We start from the raw sequence: 16,684 nt of genomic DNA, 5'->3' as shown, positions 1-16,684 counted from the left end.
AGCTAAGGTAGCAAACACGCAGTTGGATGAGCAGTCTAAATCTGAGGCTCGGAAGATAGAGCTTGCTGGGCACAAAACAGTAACTCCATGACGTCTGCTGTAGAGCTGTGCGAGAGATCCGCAGGAGAGGAGACACACAGGGCCCCGAGAGTTGTCACATGGAACTTGGGCAATGGGAACCTCTGAAAGGCTTTACTTAGTGGGGAGAAGTGGTGGTGGTGGGGGGAAGGGCTGATAAAGCAAACCCACATTTCCCAAAGCTCGCACTGGCTTCAGTGTGGAGAACAGATTTGGAAGGAGAGGGGTTGGAGAAAGAAAGATGAGTTAGGAAACAAAAGGAGTAATCCTGAAGGCGACAGCATCTGAAGGACAGAAGGACAGAAGGACAGAAGGGTACAACTTCCACAGGTACAAGGAGGGAGAATCAGCAAGAACAGACATCTGCTTGGACGCGGGGCCTGGGCGAGAGGGAAGCGTCAGGAACAACTCCTGAGAATCTGGCTTGAGAAACTGAGCGGTTGGTGGTCTTGCTCATCAAAACAGAAAACAGGGACAGAAGAGCGGGGCTGGGGAAGATCACGCGTCCAGTGTGGACCTCTTGGGTATTGCTCTGAGCAAGTTTTGACAGCACACTATTTGCTTTTCTTCCACTGGGATTACATAGAACTTGTCTGTTGGGCTAGCGAGCCACTGAGGAAAATTTCTTGTTCTGGGGTTGGAGAGGGAGGGTTGGGGGAACTGCATCTACTGTCCGTATCCTAAATGTAAAGCAGATACAGTCCCTTGGAGTGCTTATAAAAGTGGTAAAAGGCTCAGGTGTGGGTCCAGCGATGGCTAGTAGAGGCCTCCCGGCAAGGCCCTCTTTGGGGTTTTCTGCTCACACTCACGTCAGAAGCTCAGTGCGATGCCACTTTCCCATGCCCCCTTCTATCCCAAGACTCCCAGGTACCCATTCTATGTTTCTGAACATTTGATAATATTTGGGTTGGTACTTGATATTTTCTTACTAAATCCCTCCTCTTTGACATCCTAGGATGCACGCCTTCATTCTTTATATTCCTTCAAACATTACATTGTTTTAAAGATGGCAAGAGAGTTTTCAACAGGAAGGCCTGTAAGGGGAAGCCATGCTTTTTACTGATGAAGCATCAGTGCCTCCAGGTTTCTGTTTTCTTATAGATCGGCATCACCCTGGTCCTTAGACTCAGCTCTTTCTCAGTGTCGAGAGGGGTCAGCCAGAGGGAAGGTCACTCTTCCCTGTGCTTCACACTGCGCTCGAAACCGCCTTGGCCAAGAGCAGAACCGAGAGTCTGCGCTCACCTGCGGCAGCACGCCCACCTGAAGGAGGGACCCGGGAGGGAGGATCCAGGGAAGAGCTGGACTTACAAACCTGACCACATGAAAAAGCGAGTGGCGCTATGGGGGTGAATGTTCTTACCCAAACGGAAGAGCTGCGAGTGCCGGTCGTCCAGCACCCGGCACCTAAGACCCAGCACAGGATGAAGCAAGAGCACTGAAGTGCTTGTTGTGGAACCAGGTGGGGGCACCAGGGGGGAAGGGTGCAGAGCACTGGACAGGTGTCCCCAACAGGACAAATGGGGTTCACAATGACAGACCCCAGATCAGAAGGTGACCCCGAGCGACGAGCACCCGAGAGGAGGTGCTGTACAAAGCTCCCACGGCCGCCGGAGGCACTCCTGAGCCCTCTGCCACCTAATGGTCCCTTTCCCTCCCACAAGCAGTTGTGGAGCATCAGAAATTACTGTTCTTAAATGAAGGAGGCTTTTCCTTTCCGAACTAGTCAGCCTTCTGTGTTTGAAACAGAATTCTCAGAGTGTTCATTTCATGGGGTCAAGCCTAGGCCCAAGAAAAGGACGCACCATGCCATGCCAACTTGGAACGCAGAGCCTTTGCGATGGAGGGAACGCCGCCCTTTCATTTCATCAGCTTACAGGGCACGCATCTTTTAAAATTGAAAACAATTTTCTTAAGCAACTAAATGTTTCCAACAAGTTCTGTCTACAGGGATTAAATTATAGTTCTGGAATTATTTTATTAATCAAACACAAATTTATTATTGTCTAGTCCAAAAACCCTGATGGAAACTGTGACCTGAATAATATTCAAGGGTTTTCTTTTGAAGCTGAGAGCCAGCAATTACTATTCTGGAAAAGGCAGTTTCACTGGGGTGCGTTTCCTCAGGAGAGGAAATGATTTTTGAGAATACTGAAGCCTTTTTTATTCTAAAGCAGGCGAGCAACACCTGTACACAATCTTTCTAGACAACAATAAGACTTTTCTGAGGTTTCATGTCATGACCGTTTAATTTAATAGCTCTGAGAGTTTAAGCAGGACACTAATACCTCAGTTAACTGGCACGATTGGTGAACTGGGGATTCCAGTTAAGTTAATTTTTCCATCCACTAATAGTAGCCCATTTATGCAATGAAATTTCCTCGGCAGGATACAGGGGATCTGGACATCTCTTTCCAGGTATGCACAATTGTATGTTTTGTCTCTCAGTTTTACATTTTTAAAAAGAAAAATCAGCATTCTGCCCTCCATAAATCTTCAAATTAGTAAACCAATAAGCAACCACATATAAGAAGGGGAGGTCTGGAGGGGGGAGAGGGAATGAAAGAGAAAGAGAGAGAGTGAGAAAGAGAGAAAGTTTAACTCTGATAATCTCAGCTAAAGAGAACAAACCTAGGAAGAAAAATAAAATCTCTTTCTCTCATCCATGCAGCATCCGTTCAGCATGCTGGACACTGACCTGCACCCAGGGACAGAGATAAACCATCCATGGCTCTTTAACCACAGAAGCTCACAGTTTACATATAGGTAAAACCAAAAACTTCACAAGATATGAGAAATGACAAGTGTTTAAATTTTTTTTCTTTAAAACACACATAAAAAGCATATTTTATTGCTTTTGAAAAGTCAAAGCAAATGAAATGTATTTTTTTAAATAATTGTGAAAAGAAAATAAATGTCAAGTTGTCTCTAATCTTTTAACTAGCAGAAGAAGGACTGATTTTATGTCCTGACTTGAACTTAGGAGAATTGAAAGCTTCGAAAGTTCTCAGAAATGCAGCAGGTAAACGGGTAAAAATAATTTTAAAAAAGTCCTGATTTGACTTGCATGGGACCCAAAGACCCTCGGTCCTCCTCCGTCTCTTGCTAGCTTTATGTTTTAATTAACAGATGCAAAGTCTTTCAAAGTCACGGTGGGGCGTGGTTTCCTCCCTCTGATGGTTTCCAGCAGGCAACCTTGGCCTCAGGATCTTAAGTTTTCTGTGACACTGGGCTCCACGCTCCCTGCTCCCAGGCCCTCCCCTCGGGAGATCCTGAATCAGTGGTTCCGGGATGAGGCGCTGGAATTTGGATTTTTAGTAAGAATATCATGTGATCCTTATCTTCAAGGAGACTTGGAAAAGATGGCCATGGACAATATAATTTGCCTAAGAATAGAGAGCAGATTCCCAGGCCTCAGGATCGGGAGACCCAGGCTCAGTAAACCTGGGGTCGGGTTCAGGAATCCGCATTTATAACAACACCACTGGTAACAACATATGGTCAACAGAGAACTGCCCTTGTTGCTGATGAGCCGCCAAACTCTAATCTGCAAGTGTTGGACATAAAACAACCCGGATCAGGAGGCACCGAGGTGGAGATCCGGAGTAGCGACAAGGGGGGCATCCGGGACATCTGGGTCCCCTGCGCCCCAGGCTGCTTTCTGCAGGGCCTGACCTAACCTCCATGGACCGCTTGCTTCTCCAAGACCTGCCTCCGGAAGCCAGGGCAAGCCCAGAGCATTATGGGTAACAAAGTGCCTGTCTGTCCCCACACGAGGCAGATCTAGGATGCCCACGGGCGCAACTCCGGTAGTCTCAAACGGCGATCGCTTGACGGAAAGGAACACAAAGTGGCAAAACGACTTTTGGAACGGTCATGGCCGGTTATATCATGCCTGGAAATCGCAAATGAAACTATTACATGTACCATCGCCCGGTCATAAATGAACACATTGTTTACCACAAATTCTGCCGAAATAAACCTGTCTTCACATACAGTTGCTAAGGCATTTGCGCTTAGAAAAACAAATACTTTAAAAGACAAACAATACCTTCACATTTTCCCCTCAAAAGTGACTAATTTGCTCAGTGCCTCTGAGAAGCTGGAATGACCCTCTTCTGGAATCCCCACAGAACTCACTGCATTTCGCACTTGCTCCTAACCATGCGGACCTCTTTGGGAATGCCAAGGGAAATAGCAGACGTGGTAAAGCTAGAAAGAGAGAAAAAAACAGGGCAAGATCCTACGTGGGATAAAAACTCCACTTGAACGCTTCCCCATGAGGTCAGTCTACGTTCTGTCCAAATGGTTGAACTCCGAAAGTCCCTCAGCAGCTCCGCTGCCTCGACTTCAGATCTCTGCCCACACCCCACACGGCTGGAATCTGCAACTTAAATATTCAGCATGCAAACAAAGTTCCCGAACCGTTAGCGCAGGATTCTCCTCCACGGGGAGACAGAAAGGCACACGCTTCAGCCCACACACATGCACCGATCCCTGGCTCCGACACGTCAGTGTGCAACACGAGTGTTTGGCTTTGGGAGACGATACTGTCTGCTGTGGGTGGGCAGTTAAAACAAAGCTTGTCTTGAATACCGCCTGAGCTGACGGTTTTTATGCACGGATAGCATAGCGCACATGGTTCTTTTTCATTTCGGACAGAAAAAGCACGTGTTTAGCACAGGTTGTGGGAGGCTTTGCAGCGGTATTTCACCTCAATACATCTTTCAAGTTGATAGCCTGTAAGCTCACGGCTTTGGTTCTCGTCCTCAGCCTCAGACAACTCTAAGCTGTCCACGGCAGCTGCAGAGACCAGGCCTTTAAATGAAATAAAGAAATAATTGCTTCAGGGAACAAAGGGAAGGGGGAAAAGCCCTGTGAGCTGAACTACATGGCCCCCGGGACTGCGTGTGGTATGTACCCCTGATTAATACTGTTCAGTGTGGTGAGAAGGAGTCCCTGAGCAGCCTCAGAGACCAGAAGTGTGATGTGAGTTCCAGAGGATACCTGGGTTGCAACTGAGCTATGACCAAGGGCCGCAGCTCCCAGGGTCTCTGCCTTATCTTCACTGTGGGAATAGCATGCCTGCCTCAGGCTGTGATGCAGGCTGGCGGGAATGATATATGTAATGTGCTGATTCTGTGAAACAGCAAATCCATCGCCCACGGTTATCCCTGCCCCTCCCCAACTCCACCCACAGGGGAACATGGTACAAACCCATAAACCAAAAGAATAGGGCAGAAAATGATATCCAACCAGGTACATCAATAAAATGTTGAAAGTAAATGGACAGGTGGTAAATGACTTAGAGTAAAAGATGAAACAGTGATGGGGAGACGGGACCCAATGTAGAACATTGACTGGTGCGCTGGGTCCCTGGAAAGGCTCAGAGATGGGAGGGGCCGGTATTTCTGAAGGAAGAGCTAAGAGCAGGGGGACTGATTAAGACTCTATGAGGACCAGTTCCATCCCAGGTCCCCCATCACCCACACAACTAGGCAAACCACCTCTTCACTAGCCTCTCAGGGAAGAGGCTCAATGGAGAAATCGGGCTAAAGGGGTTCCGAACATGGGGCGATGGGCTCAGAAAAAGAAAGGGATGGGCAAGGGGTTGGAAACAGGGAGGTTAAATATCAGTTTTCATATGAAATGGTGAGCTCGCTGTCCCCGCCCCCTACGAGGCTCCCAGACACTAACAGTAGGGCCCCTCTCGGCAGAAAGGGACGAAGCAGAGAAAATACCTGACAGAAATACTACATCTGGGGTCCCCAATAAAATGACGAGTTCCTTCCTGTTTGATGAAACCTACAACTCAACACGGCTACCCATGCATATGGAACTTGTAGATGTCTTTTTAGTGCCTCATTCTTTTTTGTTTGTTAATCCGCACCAGAGGATATTTTGATATTTTTTTCCCATTGATTTTTGGAGAGAGCGGAAGGGAGGGAGGGGGATAGAGAGGGAGGGGGGAGAGAAGAGAGTGAGAGAAACATCGATGTAAGAGGAACACATCATTTGGTTGCCTCCTCACGTGCCCCAACTGGGTTGGGAATCAAACCTACAACCCAGGTACGAATCCGTGTGCCAGCCGAAACTCTACCACAGAGCCACACTGGCCAGGGCTAGTGCTTCATTCTTCAACATTAATAGGTAGCCAAGCGTAAATAGACATTTGACCAAAAAAAAAAAAAAAAAAGACAAAAATCAAACTCACCCCCCCCCCAACAACAATAAAACAGAAAAAAGAATTCAGCAAAAAGATACAATGCAAAGTGCAGAAGAAAACTGTAGAGAAACAATAATATACTCAGAGATATATTTTATATCTATGAAACTAGAATAGAATACTTTAAAATCAGAAAACTTAAGAGTTAGAAAAATAAGACAGCAGCAAAAAAGATGTTCAATAGAAGAATTTGAAGGTGTAGTGAAAGAAGTGCTCCAAAAATGAACACAAAGATAAAGAAATGAAAACCAGGAGATGGAATGATAAGGGAATGCGAGGACTAACCGGGAGGCCCAGTTCCCTCCTCTCGCTTCCTCTGCTGGGAAGGACACTCTGGGGGCCTCCCCGCTTCTCCCCACTTGACCTGAGGTCGGCTTCAGAAGAAGATGCACATGGCCGGGCCTGAGAGCGAGTTCTGGGAAGCCAGTTTCTGTCAGTTCCAAACATGGTATCAACGCCAAAAAACATCGCTATCAGCCAAACAGCGTTTCTGTGCATTCTCTAGAGTCGCCGTTAAATTATATGCTTTAAGTGCTGAGACACATATTCAGTACCAGGAAATAGCTTGCCTTTCTTGAAAATATGTGTTTCTTTTCTATTAGATATTGTCATTATTTAACACACCCCAGTTCGCCTTTTTGTGTTGTTTTTTTTTAGGATTCTATTCTTGGTGTTAAATTGGACACTCAGCCTGGCGGGCGTGGCTCAGTGGTTGAGCGTCTACCTGTGAACCAGGAGGTCATGGTTGGATTCCTGGTCAGGGCACATGCCTGGGTTGTGGACTCCATCCCCAGTAGGAGGTGGGCAGGAGGCAGCCAATCAGTGATTCTCTCTTATTGTTGATGTTTCTATCTCTCTCTCCCTCTCCCTTCCTCTCTGAAATCAATAAAAATAGAGTTTTTAAAAATTGGACACTCAAACATGTATTAATTTAGCAATTTGACCTATTCTATTTAGGTTCTTATATACAGTATATTTAAACATTTTCTATAGAAATGTTTAGACCTTTGAGATTTTACACACACACACTATGTTGTAAGCTACCCCACATACTCTTTGGAATACAGAGGTTACAACTTACAAATAAAATTTATCCCAGGATAGAATTTGGACTGTCTTTGTTCCAGAATCTACCAGATTCTTCTATTTCAAGATGGGGGGAGAAATGAGGCTTTTAACAGTCCGTAAGCCTTGCTAGCCAGTCTTCTTACTTGCTCTGTATCCTCAGTCTTGGTCTACAGGCCAGACTCCATGAACCTATCTATTTATGCTACTGTGCATATTTTCCTGTTGTTTCCTAGGAAAAGCTCTTTTTGAAATCCCGAAGCCCTGCCTTAGCTGAACTAAGGGGAAGCAGGGCTGTCCTTCTCACATGTCTGTGTGTGTCCGAGTGTTGGATGCGGCCGGCTCACAGACCAGAACCAGAATTCGGGACGGAGCCATTAGAGTTGGGGGCAGGTGCTGTGAATCCAGGCGGTACAGGACCAGGGCAGAGGTGGACGGACGCTGGGCCTGCCCACTGGGCAATGCCTTCATGTGGTCAGAGACAAACTTCAGACAAATAAACAGATACCAATATGGATCTTATAAGGCTAAGAGCAAAAGCATCGTAAAAGTCGGTGACAGGATCTCAATCTTGGTGCCGGTCAGGGGCCTTGGGCGGGACGGCCTTGGAGACCTGCCCTGCAGGCTGGGCGTGGCACCGCCATGCAGCGGAGCCGAGAGTAACAGGCACGCAGGACCGAGAGGGCTCCCGGTTCCTGGGTCAGGGATTTGGAATGCTTTTGCCAAGCCACAGTTCGGGACAAAAATAGGATCTGTTTATTAAACTTGTCTCCTTCATAATACAACACAGACTTAGGAGGATAATCACACAGCAAAGTAAAGGGCAAGCCCTCTCATATTTCTCTAGCTACCTGTGAAACGCTGATCTCCATCACGCTTTATTCTGAGGCTACAGAATAAGTTTCCTCTTCCCACCTCCAATGAAAAGGACCGCTTTTTAAAATGTGCCATCAAACCCCTGCCCAGCACAGCTCCATTCTGGCTGCAGCTGGCCAGGGCTTCAAATCCTCCCTTACCCTCCTGAGCTGGTCGGGAAAAGCAGAGCCAGCGAGCCTTCCCCGCGGTGTCTCCTCAGTTCCTGTGCCCCCAATCCTCAGACACCACTCGGTATTCAAATGTCAAGCTCTCTACCTTTCTCCCCAGACACGTGGCCGCACAGCTGGCCGGGCAAGCTGCCTTTCTGAGGACTATTTTCCTTGCAGATTAAAGTGACCTGACAGAGACAGAAGAAGCGTGAATGTTGGACAGCTTTCATGATGGGTGCTGGTTGGCTAAGCAAATTAAAATTCTATTCGCCAGCATTACTGAATTGCGCCAAGTCACTACAAAATGGCCAGGAGACTGTAGCCACATACCTCCATGTCTGTTAGACAAAGGAGAAAAATAACAACACAACACTTCCTGGTGCCACGCACGTTTGAACTCATTCACTCCTCCCAGGTCTCCTGCTGGGAGAGATTTCTCCACACCTTGTTTCCTGTGTTATGTCGCCCTTCTCACTAACAGTGCTTTGCTGGCCTGCGGTCAAGTGAGCAAGATGCAGTGGCAAACGGCAGAGCAATAGGTCAACAACCCAGGCCTCAGTTTCCCGGTAAAGTGACAGAAACAAGGGTGCTCAAGGTCACAGCTGGTAAGTAACGGAGCTGGATTCAGATCCAGGAAGTCAGACCAGAGCACTTCACTCTCGACCACTGCAGGACCGCCTTCCTGCGAAGCCAACTCATGCTCTCTGACCAGGTTGGGAGGCTCCCCAGGAAGCCTGGAACTGCAGAGACGATTTTTAGAGAGAGGTTATAACTCGGGCATGGGAGGGGGATGACTTATGTTCGTGAGGCAGCTTGGAGAATTCTCAAATAGTTGCTTAAGGTCCTTTTGAGTTTGTCACTACACTGACACAGAAGATGAGCTGAAGTCCAGTGACCCACCCAGAAGACATTGTTATGGGAAAGGACTCTTAAAAAAGCATGAGCGGAGGGAATGTGGTACCTCAGTGATGAGGCATCAGGAGGAAGTGGGGGGCCAGGTGGGCCCTAATCCAATCTCTTCCCCCCTCCCCCCCATCAACAGTGGAAAAGCCAGGTGAGGGTGCAGTAAGAAGGTGACTGACTGACTGCAACTCAAGGACAGGCCTCACCGCAAACGAACTCTGCTGGCACCTTGATCTTGAACTTCCTGCCTCCAGAACTGGGAGAAATGGATTTCTGTTGTGTAAACCACCCGGGCTGTGGTATTTTGTTATGACAGCCCGCGCAGACTGATACTCTGAGCCTTGGCCTTGCCACCCCTGGCCCTTGGCCAGCACGGGTTCATCTTTCAAAACCCCGAGGAATCTCTTCTCTGCAGTCTTTCTCACCCACCCAGCCGCCTCCTCCTCGATGCTCTCACTACATAAAGAGATTTTATCTTAGGATCCATACACTTTATTGACTTCAATTTTTTTTTTTTTAAGGAGTCTGTCTGCCCCTACTAACTCAGAGCCCTTTGAAAGAAGAGACTATCTCACTCAACCTTGCGGTCCGAGTCCATGGCACATGATTGTTTATGGCCTAAATGAAGAAATGAGTGGATTGAGGACACTGTCTTAAAAATGCACATTAATATAAATGTTATGACATGATATATTCACTCACTCATTTATTCAACAATCAAGAGGTAAATGGTTAGGAGAAAAAAAGAAGTGAATCATTAAAAGAGAGGACTACAAAATGGGGACATTTCTAGATAATAAAGAAATGACAAAATGAAGAATTAGCTGTGTAAGAGAATACAAATACCAGCTATTTGTATGAACTACTTACCGTGTGGCATGATTAAAATCTATAATTAAATGTGCAGGATGGAGTGTGGGCTAAGTGAGCTCCAACTTGGGGCCCGTGGTGGTGGAATCCTGCCTCTGCTCATACAGTCAGGTGACGGGGCAAGTTACTGGGCTTCAGTGGCCTCATCTTTTTTTTTTGGAACAACAACAATTTCACTGAAGTGTAACACAAATACAGAAAAGCACACAGTTGTTAAGAAAAGAGCTCAGTGAATTTTCTAGTTGCCAGATCCCATAAACGGGGATGACAGCAATACCTCCCATGTGGGGTGAGCATGAAGGTTGGATGACACAATGCTTGTGAGGTATAAGAAAGGTGCCCTAACACAGGGAGCCCCCCTACATTTCAGCTCTCATTAATGCATGCTTGCCTAATGTAACTGCAATTCCAGACCTGATTCAGAGAGGTCCAAACCCTGGGTCATTGTTCACATAGCCTGGCTCAAGAAACATTGTGAATACTACTCCCAACCCACTGGTGAGTACGGAAATTCACCACCAGAACCGAATATGAGAACCTCATTACTGCCACCTCTCCTGCCACTCTGGTTTGGTGCAGTGACTCTTCATCTACTTAAAATGCCAAGTAAGCTGGGAGTTATAAACAGGCTAAAGGAGGCAACAGAATCGATTTGGGAATGCTGCCCTGGTTGGTACAGGAGACAGAGAAAGCGAAAACCTTCCATTTCAGCACGTGACTTCTGAAACCAGCACGTAATGTTCCAGTGCCCGCAGTGGCAGACAGCAACGTGTGTTAGCCAAGGGCACAGCCAGAGGCAGTTTCTGAAAGGACAGTGTGGGGCCCAGGGTACACTAAGCAGCATTCCTAAACACCAGCTGCCTCCATGCACCTAACAGGCCAGGCCACACGGTCACCTAATCAGGGGTAACCTGGTGAGTAAAAGCAAGTCGTTTCTGCTCCCAAACGTCCTCCGACCAGATCCCACCACCAGGAATTACTGTTGATGTCCCACAGGACAACACTTTCCATCCCCAGTATCTGAGCACGAATGGACTCAGGGAGCCCTTTGCTCAGGAGCAAAGCAGGTGGGCAGGAGAGGCGCACAGGATTGAGGATGTGATGTGAGGAAGTGACCAGTGGGGAGGGCGCTGGGGGAAGAGTCGGGTGCAGACGAGGAACTGCCTGACCTCCCTCTGCTTCTGCCCAGGGCAGGAGCCCAGGTTTTCCTAAGTGACCTTCCAACACTGTCCTCACCTGTCCCACGGCTGCCTTGTTGTTCCCCTCTTGCAAGTACCAGACATACTTCCATTGTCCACCTGAGCGGCATTCCCCTTTGCAAACATTCCCGGGCAGCTCCTCAGAAGGTCCAGGTTCCCCAAGTAGCGAGGGCAGATGTGGCTGAGAAGCAAGATGCTGGCGGGGAATGTGCAGCCTGTGACCAATTAGCCAGATGGGCTAACCTTCCCACCTGGCTTTCCTCTGCGCTGTCTGTGAGCTCTCTCTCTCACTCTCCTGCACTCTCCATTAGCTGAAGAAGGTCATTTCCCTTTGGCCTGCGGGGCTCATTGTCTGAGGGCCATCTTGGGTTCACATGTGCTCCTGGGGACTTCAGATGGCACGGTGACCAGGACAAGCTTCCTCCAACATGCACTTGAGCCCAGGCACCGTGACCTTTTCTCCGAGAGTCGTGTCTCATCATCGTTCCTCCACACGTTTGTTTGTGAGCTCCAACTTCAGCTGGTGCAAATGTGCTTACATGATTAATTCCAAACATATGCGGCACGGAATCTCAATCTGACCATATCTGCATATCATTTACAAAGCAAACTGAGGCGCTGGATTTTAGCTATAAAACCCCTGATGTGGGAGAGGGAGGGGGACTCACTGCCCTTTTCTGTAGCCATTCTTGCGCTATTTAGCATTGATTACACCATTTCTTGCTTCCAGTGTATGGAGCAGGGTTACTTAGCTTTCTAGAAGCAATCCTCTCAAGTTCTTTGTTATTCTGAATGAAATGTAAACTCCTTTACTTTCATCTTGGGTTTGCCTCAATCAAGGAACTTTCCCAAGTGCTGGAGAGGAAAGGAACTTTAAATGGTTATCTAGTGAGATCTTTGAACTTAGGCCTGGTATGAACATAAATCACACAAGATAAACATTTATCTCGCCTATTTTTACAAATTTCCAGAGTTGAAAATTCCCCAATTGTTTCAAAAGCCAAAGAAATTAGATCTGACACATATTTACACAGGCATTATCATGCCTTACACATTCGCTTTCCCTTCCAGACGTGGGTTTACTTTCCCAAGAAGAGTGCCATTTGCGAACACAAAACAAAATGACAAATGAAAGTTCTTCCGACCAGCACACACTTCCCATGCAAACACTTTCTGACTGGCATTTCCTCTCCATCTCTTTCTTCTTCCTTTGGCTATGGAGGCAGCACATGCTGTCTTGCTTAGGTCATCTCCAGCATCACTGAAAACTGTGTCCAAGGTCAGCTTCTTACACTGTTCCATAAACATCCTTACATTTACAGAGATGTGCACCCACGTCGTCCACCACCACACTTAACAATTCTTCACCAACCCACCCACAAATTCTTCTGTACACTTGTCGTTTCAGATCAGATCTTTGCACTTTCTTCCTGTTCTTTTTATTTTGGCAAACTTGTTCCCCGAATCATGTGTAAGAACGACACACTTAGAATGTCTAGTATTCATCTTTGGTTGTAAAGCCGAACATAATTATTAATGGATGGGAAGAGAGTATGGCTTCCATGCCTAAAGAAAAGCCATAGCATCTGGCATTAGGAGGCATTCACAATAACTTGAGTGATGGAAGAGGGACAGATACTAAGTCTCTGAATGCCTCATTAAGAGTTCCCTGGGTTATGTAAAAGCTATACAGGGAGGAAAGCTTTAAAAACTAGGTGTCAACATTGGAGCATTTTATGTTTAGGATGAAGATAAAACGCTGAGATGAAGATGTATAAATTAAGGAGGTCCCCTTCCATTGGGCACTAGATATGTCTGTTACTGCAGATGAACTTTAGAATCATGATGTCAAGTACGCCCCAAACTCCCTCTGAAATTCTAAATTAGATGGTATGAAATTTATATATCAACTTAGGGAAAATCTCTCTACAATGCAGGCCAGCCTATCTTGAAATACAGCATACCCCTACATTTAATCAAATCTTCTCTGTCGATAGCTATAATTTTTCCTGTCTCTCAACTGTTACCCCAACCAACCTGCACACCAGTCCAATAAAATGGCCTGCGTGCACCCTAAGCGAAACACAATAACCCACATTTCAGGGAGAGAGACAAGACTCCAGCAGCCCAAAGAGAAACTGTCCCCATGACTCTCCTAACAGAGGAAGGAGGACAATGCGGGGCTCTGCTCTCCATCACAGGGAAAGCCAGCCCGTGGCAGGAGAGAGTGACCAAGTGGATGCAGCCCCACCAGCGACCCAGATGGTGTGTGTGAAACAGAAAGAAGCACTCTGTCCTCACCGTCGTAAAACTGCTGTCCTAATACCAGGTGTACCGGTTAATAATGCATATTTTGTAATCAAAGAAAACAGGATAATTTCAAGAGAAACATCAAAACTGCTTTATTCAAAGTAATGTCCATCGCTAGCTACACATTTCCCCCATTTTTCAGGTAATTTGTGGATACCGTCCCAATAGAACTTTCTTTGTTTTGAGGCAAACCATTCAAAGACCCAATTTTCCACTTTTTCATACGTTTTGAAGTGCTGCTCAGAAAGTGCGTGTGCCGTCGATCAGAACAAGTGGTCATCTGAAGGAGCAAGGTCTGGTGAATACAGCGGGTGGGTTAATACTTCCCAGGCAAGATCTTTGAACGTGTCTTTAACTGGTTTTGAAGTGTGTGATGGTGCGTCATCATGAAGCAAAATTACTTTGCCATGTCTTCTGGCCCATTCTGGTCCTTTCACGATCAAAGCGTGGGTTCCAATTGATTGTTGTCGGTAGCAATCGGTATTAACGGTTTCACCTGGTTTTAGAAGCTCATAATACACCACACCGTCCTGATCCCACCAAATGCAGAGCATTGTCTTCTTTCCGAAGCGATTTGGCCTTGCAGTCGATGTTGATGGTTGACCTGGATCAACCCATGATTTTGTGCATTTGGGATTCTCAAAATAAATCCACTTTTCGATGCAATTCAATGCAAAAAAGACTTTTGTGCCGTTGAAGGAACATTTTACTGATGACTTTTCGGTTTTCCATTTGTCTTTCATTTAGTTGATGTGGCACCCATTTTCCTTCCTTTAAAATCTTTCCCATTGCTTGTAAACGGTCAGAAATTGTTTGCTGAGCAACGTTTAATCTTTCTGCAAGTTGTTTTTGAGTTTGACATGCATCTTCATCCAATAATGCTTGTAATTGTTGGTCTTCAAACTTTTTCGGTTGACCTGGATGTTCTTTGTCTTTCACGTCGAAATCATCACTTTTAAAGCGTTTAAACCAGCGTTCACAAATATCTTGAGATGGAGCATGTTCACCATAAGTTTCCCGAAGTATTCAGCAGCACTTTTCTTCAAAATAAAGTAATGAATTAAAACTTCCCACAAATGCTCTTTTTTTTTGGCACGAAATTCAACATTTTTAAGTGTAAAAATCTGTGATACACCTTCAGCAAATTTGACATATGAAGTTGTGAAGCTTGCTGTCAATACAACAAAACAGCATACGTATCAAATCGCATATATATCAACATAATTGTAACTCCATCTATTGAAAAAAATCCGCATTATTAACCGGTACACCTGGTATATACAGCTGTGGTGACGATGCTGACGAGTGGCAAGCCCTTAGTTTAGAGGTGCCCACTGCGTGCTCTGAATAACTGAACCCTGCAGACCTAACGGAGAGTCCTGGGAGCTTTGAGACTCAAGCTCTACTTCCCAAGGCCTCAGAGCCGTCTTGACTCCTGTAGTCCTTCCCTTGAGCTATGATCTCCTCAATCACAATTATGGTTAATGCCCACCCCCCCTTTATTTTGCCTCACCTAAATTTGGGTTTTGAACTTAGTGATCCTATTTCTTGTTGAGTTTTTGTAGCTATTGCTAATGTGATCTTTTTTCTGTTCCCTGTGACATTTTCTGATTTATGGGTGCTTTATGAGAAAACAATCTTGTATATTTATTTTATAATTGGCAAAGGACTTGGCTTTCTTTTTAGTTTTCCCATTGATTCTCTTGAATTTTCCAGGTAGGAGATTGTAAATATTTACAAAGATGATGATAATTTTGATTTCTACTTATTAATTAATTTGCATACTGCAGAGGCTAGGTCTTCCAAGTTAATGATACATATCAATGGTGAATGGGGACGTTCTGATTTTCTCCCCAATCTGATCTTCTCACTTAGCTTGTGATCGTTATGATGCAGCATGATAATAAAGTGCCCTTTAATTCCCACTTTGAACAGTTGCTTTCTTTTTATAACTAAAAATGTTTTTATTGATTTTAGAGAGGAAGGGAGAGGGATAGACAGAAACATTGTGAGAGAGAAACACTGATCGGCTGCCTCCTGCACACCCCCTACTGGGGATTGAGCCTGCAACCTGGTGATGTGCCCAGACGGGGATTCGAACTGTGTGACCTCCTGGTTCATGGGTCGACACTCAACCACTAAGCCATACGAGTGGGGCTGAACAGTTGCTTTCTTTTTAAAAAAAAAAAACACACACCAACAACTAAGAATAGACATTCAGTTTTATTAAATACCTTTTTATTGTGTATTAAGGTGATCATATGACTTTTTCCATTTATTAATGTGAAGAAATATGTTACTATTTCACTAACCACTCTTTGCATTCTGGTTGACTTGGGCACAGTACTTTATTCTTTTAAAAGAGTACTGAATTGCTAGAGTTTTATTTATGATTAAGTGAGACTGGACTACAGATTTGTGTGTATATGTTGTCTTTGTTGGGTTTTGATATCCGAGTTATGCACACTTCATAAAAGTGAAATGGGAAGCTTTCCTGTTTCTCTATATTCTGAAAACAGTTTTACATAACATGCAAATTATCTTTCTAGGGATGTTTGAAAGAATTTGCCTATAAAACTGTTTAACACCAGAGCATTTTGGGGGAAGATATGTGCTTTTGTTTTTCCTTTGTGCCATTATACTTGACATACATTTATCTAGTTGATTAGCCTTTTCAAGTAGACAGCTCTGATATTTATCAACACATCTATTACTTATACATATTCAAATGCACTGAATGGTCATCCTCCTCTAAAAACTATCAACAGCTTTTTCTGACTAAGGATTAATTACATTTGCATTCTCCATGTTTTAATATCTCAGTTGGCCTATTTTAATAGTAATTGCTGAACCAGAAGACCTGGTAAGAGCCAGATCCTCTCTGCAGGGCACTGATACTGCCTTGTCAGTACCCATACCCCTCTGCCCAGGCCAGCAGTGCTGGCAACACTGGTTTCTGTGCTATTAATGACAGGTCTTTATGTGCTTGGTTTTCTACGCCTGCTTTTTAA

At 45.5% G+C, this 16,684-nt stretch overlaps 1 protein-coding gene across 1 annotated transcript in view; it reads right to left on the bottom strand.

The window, feature by feature from the left end:
• STX8 (syntaxin 8) overlaps nt 1-16,684 on the bottom strand; it is a 243,104-nt gene that overhangs the window by 24,715 nt on the left and 201,705 nt on the right. The window lies entirely within an intron of this gene.

This window comes from Eptesicus fuscus, chromosome 20 (assembly GCF_027574615.1).
Source record: "Eptesicus fuscus isolate TK198812 chromosome 20, DD_ASM_mEF_20220401, whole genome shotgun sequence".
In the NCBI taxonomy this organism is placed as follows: domain Eukaryota; kingdom Metazoa; phylum Chordata; class Mammalia; order Chiroptera; family Vespertilionidae; genus Eptesicus; species Eptesicus fuscus.
This window is presented reverse-complemented; position numbering and strand designations above follow the sequence as displayed.